The sequence below is a fragment of the Cupressus sempervirens genome, chromosome 5, assembly GCF_028749045.1.
Source record: "Cupressus sempervirens isolate cs-2001-9-10 chromosome 5, ASM2874904v1, whole genome shotgun sequence".
Lineage (NCBI taxonomy): Eukaryota > Viridiplantae > Streptophyta > Pinopsida > Cupressales > Cupressaceae > Cupressus > Cupressus sempervirens.
The window spans coordinates 97,243,433-97,268,988 of NC_143122.1; positions in this window are offsets into that span (position 1 = coordinate 97,243,433).

Consider the following 25,556-nt stretch of genomic DNA (forward strand, 5'->3'; position numbering starts at 1 on the left):
AAATGGAACCTGATTTGGAGTCTAGATGAGCCTGTACGGAGCAATTGAAGTTGCAAAATATAGGATTGGATAGGTACAATCACCAAAAATGCAATTTCTAAAAAATTCGTGAACCAAAACTAGAAAATAAAAGCACCATTGAAAAATTTAGGAAATTCTACCCAAAATAAAAAAAATTGCACTTGATTTGGTGCCCAGATGACTAAGATATGGCCTCCCAAAGTCAGATTGTCAAACAAAAAATGAATCTAGAGAGGGCTCTGATTAGTAACCTGCGAAGTTAAATTTGACATCCAAATGACCATCGCAACAGTTCTATTTGGCCTCCATATGACAGCCAGATGACCATCAAATTTAAACTAGTAAAATGATGATGTTAGCAAAAAAAGCCTCCTTGGGTGATGTGGCAGTACAAATTTGACATGTGGCATACATTTGTACAGAAGGTGTGATGTGGTAGTGCCATGTGTCATTGCTGATTTTACTCTAATTGAGTCACTAGTCATGACATGGAGGAGGGGTGTAGTGCTACATGGCAGCTTAGTATCCAAAGATGTGGGTTGTACACGATCGTGTGGAGGTCTGTGCGCTTGTCGCATAGAGGGGGCATCAGCTGTCATTGCTGTTGTTGAAAAATCACTAGTCATGATAGAGACTAGAGGTTTGGATTCTAGTGAGTTTGCCACTATCGAGGAGTTTTGGGTGTGCCACCGGATGCTTTGAGTGACAAGGGGAGTTCCTTTGCCGATAGTGTGGGCAATTAGTCCCACATCAGCTATGGAAAAACCCCTATAGTGTATAAAATAAATAAATTGCTAGGTTCAAGTCGACTTAAGGGCTGCCATTTAATATGCTTTGTCGAATGGTAGAAGTCGATGTCGATTTGACTTATTTGGATTTATGTGGAATATTCTCACTAGATGTTGTAGTGTGTTGGCTAGTTGCTATGTTTGCTGGTTTTAAAATGGAATATGCCGAACTGTGACAAAATATTCCCTATGGGGGCTAGGATTTCACCACTTGATTCCTACAAATTTTTTTTCTCTAGAGGCCTGATGGCCTAATTTTTTTTTTTTGAAAAATGCTTCAAAAATGGCAGAGAAATATAAATAAAGATCTGAAACAAATTAAATGTGTAGATCTAATAGATCATACCATACTGGCAATTAGGCCTTCAGTTGTCAGTTTGCAAAAACATTTTGCCTCAAAATTGACTATGGCCCAATAAAGGCAAATTTATAGTTATTTTTCACCAAATTGACACTCTAAACCCAATGGTGAGGTACACTTTGGCTCTAGGTGCTCCCAATATCTACAAATACTCTAGATTTGGATCAAGGTGTCCTCAGAGAGGTGAAGCAAGAATGGTCTCCAATGGCTACAAAATGATGCTCCTATGGCTCTGATACCATGTAAGAATTTTTCTTAGGGCAAAAATCACCCAAGACCAAGAAGCACAATAACTAGCACAAAATGGACCAATAGAGTATGATAAGAATAACAATATGATATTCAATTCATTGTATAGTACACTAGAGGTGCCTATATATAAAGGCCTCTAAGATGCATCTAGAATGTCTAGGAGTTAGGAATATGATAAGCTCTATAACTAAACACATGCCACCAAGAATGGGTTATCCTCCATTAAGCACATGAGTTAGTGCAATGATGAGAGGATAAGCCTACAAAGGTGTGTCACATAAAATTATGTTGTAGACACCATGTGCTTAATTAAGAGTGCAAACAGCTATGTTGTCTACATGACAACTTAGTTGATTATGCAAACTCCAGTGTTGTAGACACCATTTGCTAAATTGGAGTTGCTTACTCCTGTGTTGTCACAAGACAACTCATATGAGTATGCAAACTCCTAGGTGTCTAACCTAAGAAATAATAAAATAATGCATTTATCCTAAGTAAACTTAAGTAAACTATAAATGATAATTATTTACACTAACAAATTGTATACACTTGACATCTAGATTTATATTACTTAATCAACAGTTTAATTTTGCATAAACACTATCACACATAGGTCAAAGAGAGTATTTCCCTATATTATTTTCCTTTTCACAATTCAAATTCAATATTGGAGTCCCTTCCTTTTGGGCCTTGCTAATCTAAATTGGATTAAAAAGGAAATCATAAATAGAGACTCTTTAGCCCTACAGATACATTTTGAATCCTTTAGTGCATGAAGTGGAAGCCTACATCATATTAAAGAGATACCATTTTATCCCTAAACATTTTGGTGAACCTAACTTGTCCCCCTTTCTTTTTAGATTTATATTTTTCTATCTTTGGTGTTTACCTTATTTTGCTAAACCCAACTTGTCCCCCTTTCTTTTTGGAGTTAGGTTGTACTATCTTAGGTGTTTACCTTCTTTTGGTGAAATTGACTTTTCTCCCATTATTTTTGGAGTTAGATTGTTCTATCTTAGGTATTTACCTCCTTTTGGTGAACTTGACTTGTCCCCCTTTCTTTTTAGAGTTAAATTATTTATTTGAGGCATTTACCTTCTTCTAGTGAATCCTTGCATTCTTTCCTTTTTGATCTTAGAGTTAGATTTAGCTATATTTTATGCATGGTTAGATCTCTCCTTTTATGCTCTTCTTACATTTGTGTGGTTAAATATAATTAGAGTTTCCTTATGCATTCTTCCATTTTATGAGCTTAATTACACTAAGTTCAACCTATAACATTCATAGACTCATGGGCTCCTTTAATCATGATTCCTATTCTCCCATTGGGACTTAGGATGACACTAATATTTTTCCTCAAGACCTCAATCCTTTAATGGATTATAACTCTTCTCACTTATCCCATGATGAATATGAAACCTTAAGAGTTCCTTCTTTGCAATTTGATAAGCTCTCTCATGAGTTTGATAAATTGAAAACTTGGATTGTGCAATATCATCAAAATCCCAATAGTGTCGTTACTATTGAGGATATTAAGAAACTTGTTAATAACTATGATAATAATTTTTGTTAATCTCGTGTCGTATATCTCACCTTATCACTCATGCTAAGCCTTTGACAAAATGTGCTAAAGAGTTAGGATATACTATTCCTTATACAACTGTTGAACCTTCTATTTTGATTACCACTACTCTTTCTAGAATTCCTACATATTCTCCACCTTTTATGATGACTTCTATACAAGTTTCCACTCCTCTAAGTATTTTTCTTCTTAACCCCCCACTTCTCGTGAGTGTTCCTCCTACTTACATACCTTCTTCATGACCTTCTTATAATGCATTTTCTTTTACATGTTCCAATCCTTTACATGTTCCTTCTAATCCTCCTCCAACATCTTTGCATCTCCCTTCCACTACTTAAAATTTTCCTAACATATCTTATATATCTATACCTATTATTGGATCTTTTGATCCCATTGTTAGTAGCTTGGTTCAAACTATTAGTATGTTTCAACAAAAAATGGATCAATTCACTTAACCTAAGTATAACATTCTTACATGTAACATTATTAATTCTCTTTCCTTATATATCCTTTGTGTTTTTATACCACAACATGTTGGGGTAATTCATCTTGAGACTTATAATGGTAAGGGTGATCATGTGATTCATGTTAATACATTCCATATTAGACTTATGACTATAGACTTATTGGATAATTTATCCCTCTAACCTTTAGAGATAGAGCCTTGTAATGATATTTTTCTCTCCTCCTTATTCAAATGATTCTTTTCAAACCCTTGCTAATGCTTTCATTCAACAATTTTAAAATAATATTGGTCCACAAATCTCTTTGACTAATTTAATGCATTGCAAATAAACAGATAAAGAGAAAGTTACTACTTTTATTGGTAGATTTAAACACTTCTATGCTAAAATATCTTATCATGTTCCCGATCATGATATTCAACATATCTTTATTTCTAATTTACAAATAATACATTAGAAATAAGATTCTCCTTGATGATTAAACTCCATTTTCTCATCTTTTTGTTGCTTCACAATTACCAGTTAAAATTGAGTCAACTTGAGAGCTCTACTCTGATGGTTCCTATTTCTACTGATAAGAGTGATGGTGTCAGTAATCAACACAAGTTTTTCAAAACTAACAACTTCATCAAAATCAAATCAACCAACACATTTTTTGATAAAGTGGCTATTACATATAAAGACATGACTACTTTTTCCTTTGTGTATCATCCTAATCCCAAGCACACTCATTTATTTAAACCCTTACCCAAGGTGATCACTAAATTGATTCATGTTGGAATTATTAATTTTCTTCCTATATGTCCCATTGACACTAGCAAGCCAATGCCTAAGTCATTTGAATAAATATATTTTTTGTCAATACCATCATCAACTGAGTCATGACACTCAAAGGAGTTATGCTTTGAGGAATACTATTCATTATCTTATAGATTCTAATTCTATATATATTGATGTTGAGGTTAATAGTATGAATAAATCTATTGCACCTCCTAACCAAAATTTGTAAATTTACACTAATAATTTTTCTTCACACTCAAAATTTGTCATTAATCAGCCTTATTCTTTCGATACTAGCTATGAATATCAGATAGAAGAAGTTAATCATGTTGAGTCTCAACCTTAAACTTCATATTCTTCTCCACCTAAAACTAAATAGACACCTCATATTACCTTTAGTCAGTCTAATATGTTTAAGGTACCTAATGGTCCTTTTTTAATCATTGCTAGGTTTTCTCATATTCCTTCCTATGGTAATTTGATTTATCCTTCTTCTGTTGTGAATGTGATCACTAAAGAGAATATTTACAACAAATAACTACATAAAGATACCTACGATGTATCTCCCATGTGGATTCAAACTTGCAATGATTCTATCTATCATCCTCAAAGTTCTATCACTCTTTCCAATAGGTTTGTTTATTCCACCTTTGTTGTTATTCCTACTTCTAATTAGTTTCAAGTTAAGCTTGGTATTCCATGGCTTTCTTGCATGAAATTTGTAGCTTCTCCTATTCATAAGTGCATTTGATGTCCCCATAATAGAGAAATTTTCACTGTTAACCATTCCCTTTAAAAACCTTCACATCCTATAGATTGTGTTCAGATTGAATTTTATTATCCATCTCTTCTTGAAAAACTCTACTTGTCCTTATCATCTTTATTGCTCCTATCAACGTTACAAGGTAGACATGATTCTTGAGCTTAGCCTTCCTTAGGGTGATCCTCTTGTACCTATCTTACCTACCTAATATGTACCTTCAACCACCACTTCTGAACCTATTTTACCTTCTCCATCTATTCCTTTAGATACTATTCTTGAACCTATAGTGGTTTCTTCTTTAGAACATATGGTAGTTGATCCTAATCCTCTAGTTTATATTTAAAAATAATTTGTAACCAACATGTCTGTCTGCGTTGTATTAATTATTAGGATAAGTCTTATTCTCTTGCTTCTCAAATTACATCTTCATCTCAACTATTACCTTCCTTTGCTCAAACTATGTATGAGTATTTGGAAGAAGCTAATCAAGATAAGATTATGCAAATAGATAAACATGATGATTTTATTCATATTTTAGATTCTATTAATCTTGATATGGAAGATACTCTTGATGATGAAAATGTTAGTAGTGATGATGAATATATTGATTTGGACTATGCTTTGCCAAACATGCTTTCTATGTAGTTACAATCACTTATAGTAATGAGCATAGTAACCCCCACAATAATCCTCACTTGGATTTGGATGTAATTTCTATTGTGATAGATGGCATCCCTCTCACGAGTCATCACCCTTCCCCTAGCATTTTAGACCAATATTGGTGGGGGGGGTTGTGTGGTGGGGTGTGGTGCACACTAAATGCTTGATGTGGATTTCATTTAGCATGGTAGTCTTTGTGTTTTCCCCATGTATTTTTCGTACCATTGATCTTGTATATTCTCGTAGGTTGCTTATGATATGGTAGTAGTGATTTTTTTGGTCTTTGTGTTATTGGCCCAAAAAGACTCTTCTTTGTAACTCTTATGTGTCTTTTCCTCCATTGTGTTGTAGTTTTCTTTTCTTTGGGAAATGAAGATATTTCATACTTGATATAATATTATATAGTATCATATGATCATGTTGACCCCAAAGTTGGTAGATCCCTTTGTGTTCCCTCTTTCTATTATGTGTTAATTTCCCTTTATATGTTCTTCCTCTTGGGGGCATCTCATAGTGGAAATATTTTTAGTGGTGCATGTATACTTCCATTAAATTCATTGCTCCTATTAAGTTTTTAACAATTTCTTTAATGTGGGGGCATAAGCTCTGTTCATCTTTTTTCATCATAGAGTACAAAAAAAGATTCAAAGTATGGGTTAGAGTACATTAACCTCATATGCTTGGAATGATTTTTGGGTTGTCCTCATATATATTCATTGTTCCTTTATCTCTTTCTTTCTCTCCTTTTGTGCACTATTACTTTAATTAAACTATTGACATTTCCTAGGGGCTTGGTGTCTTTGGATTTCTCTCTAAATTACAAATAGTTTGGGAGGCTCAATCCTTACTTTCGGTCCTTCTTTGGACTATTGACTACATGAGAAGCCTAATCTTGCTTTTGATCCCTTAAGGACACACATATCCTTATGCTCAAGTATTTTTTTATTCTTCTTTTTGGGATAATGGATTGACTAGAATGCCACACACACTTGCTAGACTGTTCAACATAGAGACCTTCCCCTTATTTCTCTTTCCTTTTTCTTTTTTTATGTAGCTCACAATGAGGCACAAAATACTTATTGGGAAAGTAAATACACCCTTTTTTTAGCACCATCTCTCTTATTCTAATTTTGGAGATGATAAATACTCAAGTCTCTTGGGAGCTTGATGATTTGTTTGTCTCCTAAGTCATGATAAGACTAACTCTTTGCTTTTGATATACTTTACCATGATTTTGAGGAAACTCATACTCTTGATAAAGTGGGGGCTAAATGTACCATCTTAAAATGGATGGACTCATATTTTAAGACCTTTTAGCACTCATTTCATAGTGACTTTCTGGACCATGGATGAGTTTGTGCTTGATGGTCTCTTTCTCTTATTTTCTTCCACCTTTTTTTGAATCTTTATGCATCCTTCCTAAGCTTTCTAAGGCTTATCTCTTCCTATATCTATGAGTAGTTCAACCGAGGTCAACCTCTTACCCAGTGATTGTGGGGCTATGGGTTCGAAAAGTCTCAGGGTTCCAAATTGTTCACTCTTTCTCTCCAGTTAGCATGCATTTTTTTCATGTATGAAATCTACAATATAAGGAGAATTGGAGGCTTCATTTTGAAACCAAAATAAATCCTACACTTTCATGATGTCTCACTTACATTTTACATTCAAGGCATTCAAGCATTTAAGAAAAGGAGTTTTCATCAAGCATTAAAGGATTTTTTGTGAGCATTTCCTCTTCAATATCTAGCATATTTTTCACCATCAGGGGAGGATATCTGCATTGAGGAATTCATCATATTCTTCATTGATGCACATTTATATCTATGGGTCCATGATATTGTTATGGTAGATCCATTGTAACTTGTGGAGGAATCCTACATTTTCATATCGAATTCAACATCTACAACATAGATAAAGGCAAGATCCTTATTGACAAGGGTTTTTACAAGCAAGGGGAATACTTAAATTTATCTTGTTTTAGTTACAAACATCTATATTTTTCAATTTAATGTTGATTTCTTAATCTAGGGCTTAACCAAGGCAAGCCCTCATCCACCCAACAATAAAAACTTATGTTTTATGTGTGTACGAGTAGGATAATGAAATTTTGATTGTAGATCTGGAAATAAATTTTCAAAATATTTCTGACAAATATGGGTTGACCTTGTTACAATTCCTTGGGAATAAAGTGATATCATAGGAATTGTTCTGGAATAATTAACACCAAGTCAACCTATTCTCTGCTCCTTGACTAGAAAATCAATTTCTAGGTTTTTCTAGGTTATTCATCCTGTTCAAAGATCTAACATCAAATTTTCAATTATAGATTCAAATACACACTTTTTAGAGTAAAATAAAACTTCCTCTATGCATTTCAAGGTGAGTCTTCTATCTTTCATTTCCATTCATAAATTTAACATGAATTTGTATCTTAATTGGGTTGATTGTATACACTTGACATCTCAATTTACATTACTTAATCAACTAGTTCAATTTTGCATACACATTATCACATACACACCAAAAAGAGTATTTCCCTATATTGTATTCCTTCTCACAATTCAAATTTAGTATTGGCATCCCTTCCATTTGGACCTTGGTAATCTAATTTGGATTAAAAAGGGAATCATAGTTGGAGATTCTTTATTTTCCTACACATACATTTTGAATGCTTTAGGGTGTAAAGTGGAGGCCTACATCATATTAAAGAGATTCCATTTCACCCCTAAACATGTATTATTATGTTTTAACTTCCAATATCTCCTTCTTGAGAGACTAATGAGAATGTATGGAAAAATCTATGCGAATACTCCAGTTTGAATTAAATCCAACAAAGAATTTAAATTAAATAATTTGGTCATGTGAGGCAAACTGAGTTATATTGTAGCACATAGCACAAAAAAACTTACTACAATAACACAAAATTTTGAATATAAATATATAGACACAATCAAGTCATAGAAAACTTTGAAACTATCCACTAATAACAATAAATATCATGCCTATAAATTTTCTAAATAAATAAAAAATCTCAAATTTTAGTTGCGACATACCAATGCCAATCCAAGCCAAACATCTTTCTACATGTCATTTTCAATTTCAAATCTCTAAAAAATTCTTTCAACACATTCCCCTCCATTTCAAAAATAAATAATAAAGTATTATAAAAAGTGTTCATTATCCCTTCCTAATTTTATGTGACCTAGAAACTATAGTCCATTTTGACTGGCATTATTTCCTAATAATCCTAGGCTAAACAATTATTCATTTAGTGAAACTCCCATTGCATGGTATTTGATAATTTTCATGTGAGAAATAAAATATTGTGCATACCCCAACAATTGAAGCATAAAATTACAAATAAAAAATGAAAACATGTCTTACTACAAGCAAAGGAGACAGCTAGATTCTAGAAGACAATGCTCTAAGGGCCCATTTGATTGTTGTTATTCAATGAGAATATGGATAAGAAATTATAATTTGTTTCAAATTCTTTGTTTGGTGCACAAAAATGGAATAGGGAATATGGATACATATTCTCATTTTGACCCTAAAATGAGCTTTTGTCTATTCTAAAAAATACTTGTTATTGGAGTAGGCCATTGCTATTCTCAATCCAATTTTTCCAAAATTAATTATTTTTTCAGATCCATGTATAATTTTGGCACCAGAATGGAGACTTCCACACATATTTCATTCTTATTGTTGAGCAATGTTTTACAGAGTTCATTTTAAGAGCAGGAACAACATTTTTTCTCAGAGAAGGAGCAACATTTAATAGAGTAGGAGCAACATTTTATGAAGTAGGAGCAATGTTTAATAGGTATGGAACATCTGTGCTATGCCTATATTCTCTTGTTATTTTTGTGTGTGGGTTGTGATGATTTTTTTGTGAAACTTTGCTTCTCTTCAAAGGAACAAAGAGTCGATTCTTGTGGGCCATTTGTGCCTATTTTAGGGAGGGTAAATGTATAAAATGTGAGTACAAGGTCATGCCCAATTATTTTTGCATGTGATTCAAATTTTGTTGAGTTTGATGAGTCTAGATGCTCTTTATTTGTTTTCTAGAAACATTCATAAGAAAATCCTAAGCTATTCATGTAGGGTGGTCCACCTTAGTACTCGCTTTGATATTTTGTCTATTCAAAATTTTCCCACACCTAAGATTTTATCTCTGGTGTTCTAGGGAAAAGTGCATAGAATAAAACTTTTTACTATGATTTAAAGGTTCCTAGGGTTGCTAGTGGACCCAAAGATTAGTAGGTGTTTCCATTTTAGAGTGAAGGATGTTGTAAGAATAGTTCTTTTCTTAGTCTCTTGGTTTTAGTCAGCCATAAAAGGTTGAGGGAAGAGGTCCTACTGATAGTAGTGAAAAGAATAGATTTAAGGAACCATACATACATTAAGATTTAGCCATTTGAATTAGTAACCTTTGAATGGGTGATTTTCCTTCTTTCTTAGTTGTAGTTGCAAGAATAGTGGTGTTTTCTCTCGTAGGACTTTTTCTCTAAACTATGGAATTTGGATTGACGTATTCATTCTTATACACAGTGGGATCAGAGAGGTTTTCCTTTAAGAGAGAGGCTTCTGAGTCCTTACAAATTTTGAGGATTTAGGATTTCATGGTGATTTTACTTATCAGTAATTTTCTTTTGGGTTTCTACCCAAGTGATTGAGAATTTTGATCTAATTATAGAAACTAGAGAATATCCCACCAACATACTGATAAGTAGAATCACCTTAACGATGGTATGTGCAAAAGGTTGTGAACATCATGGCCTATTAGCCTAGCTGGATAGATCATTATAATAATAACATGAAGGTCATAGGTTCGAGATCTACATAGGTCACTTACATTAATGATTAAGGCTATATCTAAGTTCTTTTCTGAACTATAGGAACATTCTTCAAAGCATTTTATTACTCTTCAATGATATATTGGGGAAAAATACCTAGCTTTAATAACAAATCTTTGCATAATTTGTTGTACTATAGAGTATTCAAACTTATGCTATAGATCATGAAGTATTAACCAACCATTTTGATGTATGAAATTTTCCTATTCATGGCCATAATAAACCTTCAAGTTTTCTTAAGTGGCTTAAAAAACACTATGCAGTCTGGCCTTAACAAAACTGTTGTCGTAGAATAATATTAGAAATAAAATGGAAGTTCCATAATGGGACTCTTTCAAATTTGTAACTGGATAGATTGATCAAATATATTAAGCTTTTGGTTTTAGTTGACCATTTAAGATTGAGGGAAGAGGTCCTACTGGTAGTAATGAAAGAGGTCCTACTAGTAGTAGTGAAATGAATACAGTTAAGGAACCAAACATAGATTAGGATTTAGCCATTTGAAGTAGTAACCTTTGAACATGTGATTTGCCTTTTTTCTTAGTTGTAGTTGCAAGAACAATGATGTTTTCTCTAGAAAGAGTTTTTCTCTCATCTATGGAATTGGGACCGATGTATTTATTCTTATCCATGATTGGATTAAAGAGATTATCCTTTAAGAGAGAGGCTTGTGAGTCCTGAGGTGATTGTCCTTTTTTGAGATGGGTGTTCCAATAGTTCTTTACTTCATTGTTAGTTCTGCCTGACATTTGACCTACTATTAATGACCACCTTCAACATAAAAATTATTAGAGTGATAAAGTATTTTCTTATTAATTAAATCACATTGATTTAATTATCAAGTCACTTATTATCTCTAGTTTACTTAAGCTAAAATTTGGGCATATAATAAATAATTTTTTTATTAATTATTATCATGCAACCTAGGTTAGATTCATGTTGTTGAAATCTAATTGAAAATATCACTATTAAAGAGGGAGATTGTTGAGAAGAAGGGAGATTGTTGATTAAGAATGCTTTCAATCATTCTTTTTTCACTGGTGTCAAACTTGCTATTTGTTGGAATGACAATTTCTTATAAGATCCAGGTACAATCACTTAGTTGATTGATGAAGAGGATTTAATCAATAAGATGTAACAAAAGCACCTAAGGGAAAGGTTGAGTTATGGTTTTGTAAAAGAGTACAAGGATCAGTTAAGACGATGGTAAAATAATGTATTAATAATACACTTGAAGATACAGAGGTTGGCTACACTAAGAAAATTTGGAAGAATAAGTTGTAACAAAGCTGTCTACAAAGGTTGACTAAATTCATTAGTGGGTGCCAAGAAAGTTAGTTCATGTCGAGTAGATTATCAATAAGTGTTGAGAAAATGCAAAATCTAGTGTGTGCTAAGTGAAACAAAAGGTGCCAAGCAAGTTTAGGTGCTAAGCTAGATAGAATGTAATAGGTGTCGAGCATCAGTAAAACTTAGTTGATGTCGAGTGAACCCATAGTAGATTCTAAGTAACACAGTATGTGCCAAGCATTAGAACGCTAATAGTGCTGAGCTACTACATTATTTGAAAAGTCAGAGATTTTCCAGATCTAAGCTGACAAAGTTTTGTTATCTTGAATTTTGTGAACCAGATGGAAGATAAGGATGTTTTCCTGGTGCGACAAAATTTTAGGTAAACCATTTTTAGGTAAATAAAGGTGGATTCTACATGATGTTTCTAGAAGAAACAAGATTAGGTGTAGATTCATTGAACCTTACCTAATCCATTCAAACAAAAAATAAGAGTGGAAAGATTAGAGTGGGAAAAGTATTCTAGACTTCTATTTAAGGAGTTACTGGTCAAGAAGCAAGAGTGGTTGGTTGGAGAGAGTATGTGGTGTCAAGGAGATGGCATTGAAAGGGAGGAATAGAGCATAGAGACTTTTCTTCGATAGGTGGCCATAGAGAAGATTGTACTAGCACAATGAGCACGTAGACTCAAGGAGACAAAGTTTGAAAGGAGGACAAGCTATCAGAGCTAGAGAGACTAAAAGCTAGGAAAATTTGTGAGCTAAATTGAGATCTGAAATCTGCAAGTTATGTTGTGAGTTGTATAAGATCAAAAGCCCTTATTGTTACTCTCTAACAATTGTATTAGTTAGGAAAAAATCCTAAGGACTTAGGTTGGTTTAACAACCATTTTGTAAATCCTTTAATAGGGTGACATTCCAAGTGAATATTCTAAAGTCCTTTAACTAGGCCCACTTCTAATAAGGTGGTTGAAATCCTTTAACCAGGTCACATTTAATAGTGTGTTTTGTGACCTTTAATAGGGTAGGCCTTTCATAGGGCATCACTTCAAAAGATCGAGAAAGGAGTAGCATGTTACTGGTGGTTTTTTCCAAATTGGGTTTCCATGTAAATCACTATGTTATGTGTTGATCTTTCATGTCTTATTCTTGCATGTTGATTTTTTAGTAACTTGCTAAAATAAATGTTTAGCTTGGATGCATGGTTAGTTTAGATGGGCTCACTATACTTAGTGAAAAAGTTTTATTAGTACATCTGGACTTTGAATAATTGATTCACCCCCCTGAGTTATTCTAAAGCCTTTCTAACAATTGGTATCAGAGCCATCTACTGATTTGGTTTAAAGGTACTAGAAGTAGAAAAGTTCAGGATGTCCAAGAGAGAAGTCCCCAAGCTTAATAGAGATAACTTTTCTGCATGGAAAAGTTTAATGAAGCTACACCTTGGATCAATAGGTGATCATGCAAAAAATTCAATTGAAGTGGAACATGTTGATCCACCTAGTGTCCCTACTACAAAAGATATGAAGAAAAAGAAAGAACACAGTTAGGCAATGCTGGACATTGCCTCTGCCCTCAACTATGCTAAAATTGATGACATCAAGGGATGTAACTCTACATTCAAGATGTGGAAAGGCTTGTCATATATTTATGGAGGAGATCAAAATGTCCAAAGAGCAAAAATAGAAAGCCTTAGAGGAAATTTTGATGACATGAGAATGGAAGAAGGTGAGAACATTACCCAATATACCTCTAGAATAAAAGAAGTAGTAAGTGCAATAAGAAGTTTGGGTGGTCATTTAGATGATGAAACTATTAATAGAAAATTCTTAAGAACTTTTCTCCCCATCTATGCTATTAGAGTTTTAGCCATCCAAGAGTTAAGATGCATACCAAGAAACAAGCTAACTCTTGGAGGTATAGTGGGAAGACTCACGACATTTGAGTTATCCAACTTTGATAACTACAGACCTAGAAATCTTGAGTCTGCTTCCAAGGCCAAGCTATTGTTGAAATACATTGAAGAAGTGAAACTAAAGAAGAAGAAAAGAAAGACAACATATGCATCCAGTGATAGTAGCATAGATGAAGAAGATGTGGAACAATTGGAAGCATTGCTGGCCAGAAGATTTCATAGAGGCAAAGGTAAATTCAAAGGTAAGCTACCTATTAATTTTTTTAATTGCAATGAAGTAGGACATATTGCTACAAGATTTACATAGAAAAAGAACTACAGAGAAGGCAACAAGCACAAGAACAAAAGAGAAGATGATAACAATGATTACAAAGACAAAGGCAAAAAGTGCTATATTGTTGAAGAAGAGGATTCTGATGAAAATGATGATGAGGTAGTCTATGTAGCCATGAAGGATGAGTAAGATGAAGATGAGGCAACAACACTGGTAACCTATGTGAACAAGAATGAAAAATGGATCATAGACAGTAGATGCTCACATCACATTATAGGAGACAAAAGTAAGTTTGTTGCCTTTACTCAGCATGATGGAAATAGTGTTAGATTTGGAAATGATGCTCCATGTATAATCAAAGGAAAAGGTTCTATTAAGCTTATAGAGAAAATTTCATGTGATAATGCATATTATGTTGAAGGATTGAACTAAAACCTGCTGAGTGTGTCACAATTAGGCAATGTAGGATGCAAAGTAGAATTTGGAAACAAAACTACCAAAATCTATGACACTGATGGAAATCTGATAAGAAAAGGAGACCAAACTAGAAGTAATCTATTCTACCTAGATATGGAGGATGCTGCATGTCTTATTGTAAGATTTGATGATTTGTGGCTATGACATAAAAGGCTATGTCATGTCAACTTTGATAATCTGATTAGCATCAACAAAATGAAGAAAGTCAGAGGTTTTTCCCAACTGAAGAGGCCTAACAATACAATGTGCAAATAGTGTTAGCTAGGAAAGATGACCAAGTCAAGTTTCAAAAGAAAAACCTATACTTCCAAAGAAGTACTAGAGTTAGTCCATATTGATATATGTGGCCCAATAGAAGTGAAAAGCTACAAAGGAGACAAATATATAATGTTTTTTTTTGATGACTACTCTAGGATGATGACTGTCATGTTCTTAAAGTAAAAATCTGATGCATTTCAAATGTTTAAGTGGTATTTGGCCAAGGTTGAAAAAGAAACATGAAAGAGTATGAAGTGTCTGAGATCAGACAAAGGAGGAAAGTTCACATCAAAAGAATTTGAGATATTTTGCAATGATAAAGGAATTAAAAGATAAACATTAGCACCTAGAACTCCCCCACAGAATGGCATTGCAAAGAGGAGGAATAGATTTGTGATAGACTATGCCAAAACATTAATGATGGAGAAGAATGTTGCTCTAAAGTACTAGAGAGAAGCTATTAGTACTATTGTCTACACCTTGAATCAAGTACAAGTCAAGAAAGGTAGAAATGCAACACCTTTTGAATTATGGTATGGTCACTCACCTATTATAAAACATTTCAAAGTATTTGGTTGTAAGTGCTATATTCTTAAAGATTCTAGAAATGACAAGTTTGATGTAAAGAGTGATGAAGGCATATTCTTTGGATGCTCCACTAGAAGTAAAGCATATAATTGTTTGAATACTAACACTACCAAAATTGTGGAGAGTGAAAATGTAAATTTTGACGAGCATACAAAAGTTCAAGTTGATGAAACCAAGAAACTAGAAGAGTACAGATCCTTTGTATACTTCTATGAAGGAATGCTAGCTGAAAAAGAAGCTACCAATCAAGTCAGGAATCAACAACAAGTTTTAGTGTCAGTCGAGTCACAACTAGTGAATGCTAAGTTGCATTCAGAAGTCGAGTTACAAAATGAAAAAAATGAACATTCTGATTCTGAAATTAACACACATGAAAGAGATGTGCACAGTGACTCTGAAGCTAAAAGACCAACCATGAAAGAACCAAGGCTATCTAAGTATATGAAGAGACATCATCATACTGAGCAAATTATTGGTTGATGTCAATAACAAGGATATGGTTTGCAAACTGCATAAAGCACTCTATGGTTTGAAACAAGCACCTAGAGTATTGTATAAGAGACTTCACAAATATCTTGTGAATATAGGATTTGAGAGAACAAATGACAAAAACAACCTGTGTATCAAGGCAGAAAAAGGTAAAGACATTTTGATAACTGAAATCTTTGTTGATGATATAATATTTGAAGGAAAAAATGCACTATGCAAAAAGTTTGCTGATCAAATGAAACATGAGTTTGAGATGTCAATTTTTGGGGAAATCAAATTCTTTGTTGGGTTGCAAGTACAACAACTAAAACATGGTATATTTGTGACTCAATCAAAATATATCAAGGAGATACTCAAAACATTTGGCTTAGAGGATTCAAAACTAGTCACTACACCAATGGTAATAGGACATAAGTTATCCAAGAATGATGAGTGAGCTGAAGTAAATTAAACAATGTATAGATCAATGATTGGAAAGTTATAGTTTTTCATACACAGTAGACCAAACATTGCATTATATGTTGGAATAGTGGAAATTTTTTTTGCAAACCCAAGAGAAAATCACCTTATGGCAGTAAAAAGAATAACGAGGTACCTATGGCATTAAAAAGAATAACGAGGTACCTAAAAGGAACATATGACTTTGGCTTATACTATAAGAGGATTGAACAATTTGAGTTGAAAGCCTAGACTAATGCAGATTGGGAAGGTAATATCGATGACAAAAAAACACCAGTGGAGGAGCACTTTTCTTAGATAAAAGATTAATCACTTGGACTAGCAAAAAGAAAAGTTGTACCTCACAGTCCATAGCTAAAGCTGAGGATGTTGCTGCTGCTATCAACTACACCAATATTGTATGGATTAAGCACCTATTGAAAGGTATCAAGGAATAAATGATTGAACCTGTAATACTCTATTGTGATAACACAAGTGCCATCAACATATCAAAGAATCCTATTATGCATGCTAAAACAAAGCACATTGCAATTAAGTATCACTATGTAAGAGAATTAGTGGAAGACAAACAAGTGAAGATGAAAAATGTCAACTCAAAGGAACAAATTGCTTACATCTTCACAAAACCACTACCTAGAGATGCATTTGAATATCTTAGAGGTAAGTTAGGGGTAATACCCCTATCCAAGGCTTTTTAAGTAATAGGAAGACTGCCCTGCATCAAATGAGTTAATTGCTGAAATGATATAAATTGATGCAAAGGATACTTACTTTAGGTATTTGCCTAAAGTAATTAAAGTACTAAAATTACAAACAAGTCACAAGCAAGGTGATAGAGGAAGAAATTGGAGTTCCTACAAATGCCACACTTGCATGACAAAATGCTGAAATAGTATGTTTTTGTCATTTTTGCCAAAGAGGGAGAAAATAGCAGAACTAATCAAAGTGGAAAGTTACAGAAAAGGGGGATAAATAGAAGAAACTAATCAAACATGTAGAGGGAGAAATAGAAAATAGACATGATCAAATGTATAGAGGGAGAAACAATAAAAAAATAGCAGAAAGGAAGGAGAAAGGACACAACAGTTAAGAGGGAGAAGCAAAAGCAAAGGAAATAGTCAAGATAACAAATCAAAGGAGTAGAACAAAAAGGAGAAGACAATATATCAAAAAAAGAGATATTCCTAATACCTTGAAAGAGGGAGTTACTTATATAATTCAAAGGGAGTCATAAGAAATTCAAAGTTGCTAATAGAATGAATAGTTTTGGATACAAATTTTTCTTTTTGGCATTTGACTTACTTTTAAAACCTAGTTAGCATTTTGATAACTTGGTTGATCAGTTTGGTTTGCCATCAATGCCAAAGAGGGAGATTGTTGAAATATGATTGAAAAGATCACTATCAAAGAGGGAGATTGTTGATAAAGAATATTTTCAATCATTGTTTTGTCACTTATGCCAAACCTGCTACTTGCTGAAATGACAATTGCTTATAAGATCCAAGTATTATCACTTAGTTGATTGATGAAGAGGATTTAATCAATAAGATGTAACAAAAGCACCTAAGGGAAAGGTTGAGTTATGGTTTTCTAATAGAGTATAGGGATTGGTTAAGACAATGGTAAAATGATGTATTGATAATACACTTGAAGATACAGAGGTTGGCTACACTTAAAAACTTTAGAATAATAAGTTGTAACAAAGCTATCTATAAAGCTTGACTAAATTCATTAGTGGGTGCCAAGAAAGTTAGTTCATGCCAAGAAAATTATTAGTAAGTGCAAAGTAATGCAAAATCTAGTGTGTGCCGAGTGAAACAAAAGGTGCCAAGCTAGTCAGAATGTAATAGTTGCTAAGCATTAGTAAAACTTAGTTGATGCCAAGTGAATCCATAGTAGGTGCTAAGTAACATAGTACGTGTCAAGCATCAAAAAGTCAATAGTGGCGAGCTACTGCATTATTTGAAAACTCAAAGATTCGCTAAATATGAGCCAACAAAGTTTGTTACCTTGAATTTTGTGAACCAGATGGAAGATAAGGATGTTGAGTTGGTGGCATAGAATTTTAGGTAAACCATTTTTAGGTGAATACAAGTGGATTTACATGATGTTTCTAGAAGAAAAAAGATTAGGGGTAGATTCATTGAATCTTACCTAATCCATTCAAACCAAAAATAAGAGCAGAAAGATTAGAGCAAAAAAGTATTCTAGAATTCTATTTAAGGAGTTACAGGTCAAGAAGCAAGAGTGGTTGGTTGGAGAAAGTATGTGGAGTCAAGGAGAAGGCATCAAAAGGGAGGAATAGAGCATAGAGACTCTGCTTCGATAGATAGCCATAGAGGAGATTGCACTGGCACAATGAGCATGGAGATTCAAGGAGATAAAGCTTGAAAGGAGGACAAGCTATTAGAGCTAGAGAGACTGATAGCTAGGAAAATTTATGAGCTAAATTGATATCTGAAATCTACAAGGTATGTTGTGAGTTGTATCAAATCAAAAGTCCTTATTGTTACTCTCTAGCAATTGTATTAGTTAGGGAAAAATCCTATGGACTTAGTTTGGTTTAACAACCATTTTGTAAATCCTTTAATAGGGTGACATTCCAAGTGAATATTCTAAAGTGTTTTAACCAGGCCCACTTCTAATAGGGTGGTTAAAATATTTTAACCAAGTCACATTTAACAGTGTATTTTGTAGCCTTTAATAGGGCAGGCCTTTCACAGGGCACCACTTTAGAAGAGTGAGAAAGGAGTAACACGTTACTAGTGGTTTTTCCCAAATTGGGTTTCCACATAAATCACTATGTCATGTGTTGATCTTTCATGTCTTATTCTTGCATGTTGATTTTTCAATAACTTGCTAAAATAAATGTTTAGCTTGGATGCATGGTTGATTTATATGGGCCCAATATACTTAGTGAAAAAGTTTTATTAGGACACCTAGACCTTGAATTATTGATTCACCCCTCTCTTAGTTATTCCAAACCCTTTCTAATACATTTTAGGGTTTTGATCTCCTTTATAAGGATGATCTCTCTTTGTAATTTATTCATTCATTTTTGATAATAGCAATATTTCTTTTTGCTCATCAAGAATGTCTCATCCGTGGATCTAGGAATTCCAGCCACCATAAATTTTGTTTCTCTCTTTTTGTGACAGGTGTTTGCATGCAGGTGATTCTTAGGAGCTATGGGGTTGATCTTTTAGCAACTTCAACATGTTATTAGAGCTCTAGATCTTCATGCCCTATTCTATTTTTGAGAGATTTGGCTTGGCTTTTAGATATGTGCTTTTACTTTAAGAGGGTTTCATTTTTTTAAAGAGTTTTTTTGTATTGGATCTTGGGGGTCACCTTTTTTTGGTTCACTTTGAGCCCAAATGGATCTTGATGTTGAGCTCAGAGTGCCCCAAAACCCCTATTTTTATATAAAATTTGTCCAATTTGGACACAATTGGATTTTGAGGCCAAAAAATATTTCTCCCTAATTGGGCATGTTTCCTTAGGTGAAGATTTTGTGATTTTTGTTACAAAAATCAAGATATCTTTTTCTTCAAAAATTAAGATTTTTTGACATGGAAATTGAGATTTTTTGGTGCAAAATTCAATATTTTTGGCACACAAACCAAAATTTTTACACGTAAATCAAGGTGATTTTTGGTACAGGCTTGTACGCTTCCCAAGATAGTTTTGGTATGAAACTAGTATGCTTTTTGAGGTGATTTATGTACTCAAGGACATGCTTTTGAGTCATTTTGGCATGGATCTTGAGGTTGTAAATTTTTTTACATTGCCCTTCCAACTCTTTTTTGACCTACATGGGGTTTTTTGGTTGTAACTTGCTCATCTGGACTCCATTTTTTACAAAGAAGATATCATCGGAAAGCTAGTTTTGAGCCTTTTCTAGTGTAGGTTGTTTTCAATTTTGGTGGTTTTTTGATGGCTATTTTTGATATCAAAGTTAGGAGTTCTATTTTGCACTCTCGGAGACATCTCTTGAGACATTTGATTTTATAAATTTTTCTTTAGGCACATCCCATTCTATTATTTGATTTTTTATATTCTAGTGGATATCTTGTTTGTTTTAGGTCTAGAGATTGATTTTGTTGCTTTAGATAAATTTTCATGGTTGTACTATCTCTTGTATCAACTTTATGTCTCTTTTAATCTTTTTTTATATCCATTTGTAGTATTTTGTAAACACACTGAGATAAAGTGCCACTTTATTACATTTTGGGATCTTGCACATCTTTGTGTTGTGTTGTACTTGCACTACATTATAAAGTTCCTTGGGGAGTTTCATGTTGGCCATATTCACCATCTTCCTTTGTTAAGTGAGTGTTCCTTCCACAATATTAGGCCCATGATGTATCAATGACACATATCATTATAGGTGTTTGTACTTCTTTTGCACTCTCAATGTTCATGGTTCTTCTTTCTACAAGAGATAATGCAGTAAGTTTTAGTTTTCATGTCTTTATCTCTCAACATTATGAGGGGTTATGTTGGTTCTATTTCTTTCTTGGTTTGATGGATTGAGCTATGTATTTAGTATTTGATCCTATGTACTAGGTGATTTCAATGACTAGATACCTATCCATTTTTAATGAGATGGATCATTTACCATATAGACATTCTTTCATTCCTATTTCTGGAGTCCATAAAGATACCTTCTATCTTTGGTTGATCAACTCTTCTAACTTAGTCTTCTATACTTGGTCATGTTCTATATAGTCTTCAGATCAATAGTTTGACAATGTTTGTAGCTTCATTCTTTAGTGGTGTTCTTCATGATCATTTTTTGTTCCTATCTTTTGGGACATTCCCTAGTTTCGAGGCTTCTTTATTCCTTCACTAGTTCTTTTCAACATTATTTCCATCTCTTTTTGGAGTAGGATTTTTCCCATGTGGTTTTCTCTATTTCTCCTCTTTTTAGAGATTTGGTTGTGCTTGGGTACCTCATCAGACCTTATTGTCGAGACCCAAATTTACTTTTAGCAGTAGTTTCTAGGTTGTTAGCTAATCCCTAAGTTTATCTTAAGGGGGGAGTGTTAGAGTTATAAAGTATTTTATTATTAATTAAATCATATTTATTTAATTATTAAGTCACTTATTATCTCTAGTTTACTTAAGCTAAAGTTAGGACATATAATAATTAATTCTTTTATTAATTATTATCATGCAACCTAAGTTAGATTTGTGTTAGGGCTTTGATCTCCTTTATAAGGATGATCTCTCTTTGTAATTATTGATTCACTTTTGATAATAGTAATTTATCTTTTTGCTCATCAAGAATGTCTCATCCATGGATCTGGGAATTCCAGCTATAATACCCCAAAATTGGCTCATTGCCATATTAACCGATTCTGGTCTATTTTGATCAATTCTAAAGTCCTATTTTAATGAGAGATTCTTATTCTAATTTTTTCTACTTGACTTAATTGTCAAATGTAGAAAATCCTAATCTACATTAATCAAGCTACTTATTTAATTCCTAAAAGTATTGACTCCAATTAGTCACACTAAACCTATTGATTAAGATTTAATTTAATTTGAAGTGTTTATACTTTAATTAAATTAAATTATATTCTAAGGCTAATGTACTAAGGAATTAAAAATATTTAATTTAATAATTATGCTCACTTTAATTAATTGAATGGGGTTATTCAATTAAATGAAAAAGGCATTTATGAGCTCATATCTCACTTTATTAAATTAAATAATCTCTTCAAAATCTTCTCTTCAGTTCCAAAATGGAAACTCTGAGTGAATTATCTCTTGAATTGGAATTAATTTAGTTAACCTATTCTCACACTCATGAAAAGCTCAGTTAACTTCTCATCACACTCAGAGTTGAAACACTTTCAGTTCACTTGCATAAGGAAGTTTCCATTTTAACTAAATCTTCTCTTTAATCTTAATCGTCTGTCCAAATTGATCTTGACCATTGCTCAATTCTTGGATTCTATTTAAGGGACTCCCAATCCCTCATTATAGAGGTTAGAATTAGAATTATATTGAATTTCTATTGAACTAAGTATTCATTTGCTTTCTAACTTTCATATTGCTTAGCATCTTATATTATCATTTAGATTAAGGATGCATACATTTAGCTTAATATCTTTTGTTTCCTAGATTAATGCTTGTACTTCATATAGATTAATTGCATAATCATACTATGCATAAAATCCTTCATTCTACAAAGTTCTTGTTGCCTGCTCCTCGTTCTGAGAGCATATAAGCATAATTCTTCTAGTTAGAAGGCAATAGGTCGCATTGTCTAACCTCTTGGATAAACAACTCCATGTTTATTCTAGGATGATTCCGCATCTAATGACTATGTTGAAGTGTGTGTGAGGTTCAAAGGCCCACAATCTACACATACATTTTTGGTGCCCACCGTGGGGCTGAGAAAAATGATTTTTCTAGCCTCATCTATCTTATTTTCTGACATTTTCATCATTCTGTCATACTTGCACATAGATTTTCGTGCAAATATTTGAGGGTTTCACCAGTCTCTGTCCACTTCCTCACGTGAAAAAGTGCCCTATTGTGCTATTTCTCACGTGGCACCTCATTTTCTCACATGTGTAAGTGCAAGAGCTCACGTGGACTTGTGCAAGATTTCACACAAAATCTTGAAACAAGATAGTTAAGATGCAATTTTTTAGTATGCTATTTATCATTTTTCACTAATGTGTTTTCTCTGAAGCATCTTTATTTTAGTTTTTCTAATTTTTTATAGCCTAACAGTTGTCTATAGGACATTTGATGAAGACTCTTTTGCATAAACTTTCTCAAACATGAACTGACTGTGTGTTTGTAGGACGTTGTCAAAGATACGATTGTCGAAGACCAATCTTAAAACCCACTAAAATAATGTGTTTTTTTCTTGCTTTCCAAACATAGTCTAATTAGGGCTTGTGAAATTTGTAGGGTGAAAGACAGAGGAATAGGGGACTATGCTCTTCACCACTTGGAGGTCATGACCAAGGGTGAATCAGAAACCTAGAAGCCTCTAAAAGATGACATCTGAGGGAGGGAAGCAACTTAGTGGTTCTCTAGTGCAAATATTCTTCTATTATGAGATGATGAATTTATTTTAAGTGATCATAATCTTTAGAAAGGATAAGTCTAGATTGATTAAGCTAAGTCAGTGATTAATGTGGTTTGTGTGTTTGGGTGAGAAAATAAGGTAGAGGAGGATGCTCTTTCCCCTTGAGGGAAATCAAAAACTTTGACTCTTATATTCAAACCACTAGTTTGAGTCAATCCTTTAGAGGGCTTGCTAGAGTGATCCAACCTTTGGGAATGATCCAAATGACCCAAGTGAGCACACTCCTTTTGCTAAAGATTCTAACTCATTATAATAAAGAATCTTTATAGAGCAAAAGATTCCAAAGCCATATTAATTTCTTCCTCTTGATTCTTGATATTGCATACCAAGGGGAGGCTCTATCTGTTGCACTGGCCAGCACTAGCCCCAGTCTTGCTAAGCAAGTGTGTGCACTTTTAGATGCTGGTGTGGGTTTTTGGTCTCAACTCTACTTGTGAAGCCACTGGGGATTAATATGAACAAAAGCCAAGTAAAAACCTTTAGTTAGAGGCTACTCGGTTCACCTCCGAAAGGGGGAATAATATTTGTGCAAGGAGGAGGAAGAATCTCTCTTATAAAACTCACCATAGGCATGCTACTAGGCATTGGAAGGTGGTATACACACTTGACCCCTACCACAAGGGTGTTCATTCAACATATATGTTATTGAGCCCTTTGAATACACCGAAAACACGGGCACCCTCTAGGGGGTGACATGACTATGTGAGGTGCACACATGCGCATAAGTTGTGGGACAAAGGTTTTTCCTTCTCTACCATTTTTTAGTTTTAGGGATAAAGAATTTTTGTTATCAAGTCTTAAACATGTCCAAACCTGTTTAAACAAACTAAAGGTCAAGACTCCCCCATCCCTCTGAGTTGCTTTGTCCTTAGTTGGATTGTATTTGACTGATGCTTGCTTCCCATGTCTTGTCAAAAACACTTTGTATTATTCGAAATTCAATGCTATTTCACAACTTGAAAGTCAACCTTGCAATCTACTTGACATCTATCAAATGAACCAACAATCTATCCAGAACAGTCTAAAATTTTCAAAATCTCTCCAAAATTTAGTTCACTTATCAGTCTTGTCTCAATTTTTGTGCACAGTTTGCAACATTTCATGCGAGTAAATTTTGTGCTATCACTTCTTCATGTGGTTTTATTCAGATCCTTGTGTGAGTACTTGCACATCCCCATGCGAGATCTTGCTGACAACATTCTATTTTGTTTGCCAAATCCTAGCACTTCTTCGTACGACCTGTAGCACAACTTCGCACGAGTTTAGATTGTTGTTCTAAGACTTTTCCTGTGCATGTGTACTTTCTTGCATGCCTCCTAGAGGATCTTTGCACAAGATCTTGAGTCAAAACTATCAAATTAATTTGTTCAAGCTATCTATGCTCTGAGTCTATTCTATTTCCTACATCAATTTATCCCTTCTTTGTCTGTCAACAGTCCCAAACAATGACATTTTGCTTGGTTGATGACTCATGGTCTATACTTTAACTAGTCTCATCTCTTAGTTGTCTTGTTCTCATCCTCTAGTGTTCATTATACTCCATGTCATGATAGGCATAATCTTTGGCTATTCTAGCCTTCACTCAGACTACTCGTACCTTAGTATACATCACTCTTCCTTTGCTTTTTGAGACTATGTTTTAGTGTAATCCTTGTCTTAGTCTTTGCTTCTTGTCCTTGTTTATTACTATCATAACAAGAAATGGGAATGTGTTTTACCCCTTAGACTTAGGTAAGGTTCAGCTAGAGCTCATAATTGTGGAAAAGGTTGCCTTCCATTTTATACATGGTCTGCATCTAGTTTGTCTAGTGAGGAATCTTCACAATTTCCCTCACCCATTAGATCACCTCAAATCTAGTGAACATCCTCCATAAAATTATAACAAACTAGGAACCCCTTGTATCAAGAGGATCCTGAGACTAGCAAAGGTTCCACATCTCCAAACAAAACTCCTGAATTCTTTTTCAAAGGACCTTTCCAATCACAACATACTAAAGCTGAACACATTCCTACAATGGATGATTATGAACCTGAACATGGTAATCATAGGAGACACCAAGACCAACCTAGGAATGACAAAGAAAAAGACCTAACATTGATGAGGAACAAGAAGAGGTGGAAATACTTCCTAAACACATAGTAAAGTGTTGTAAAAACAAAAAATCT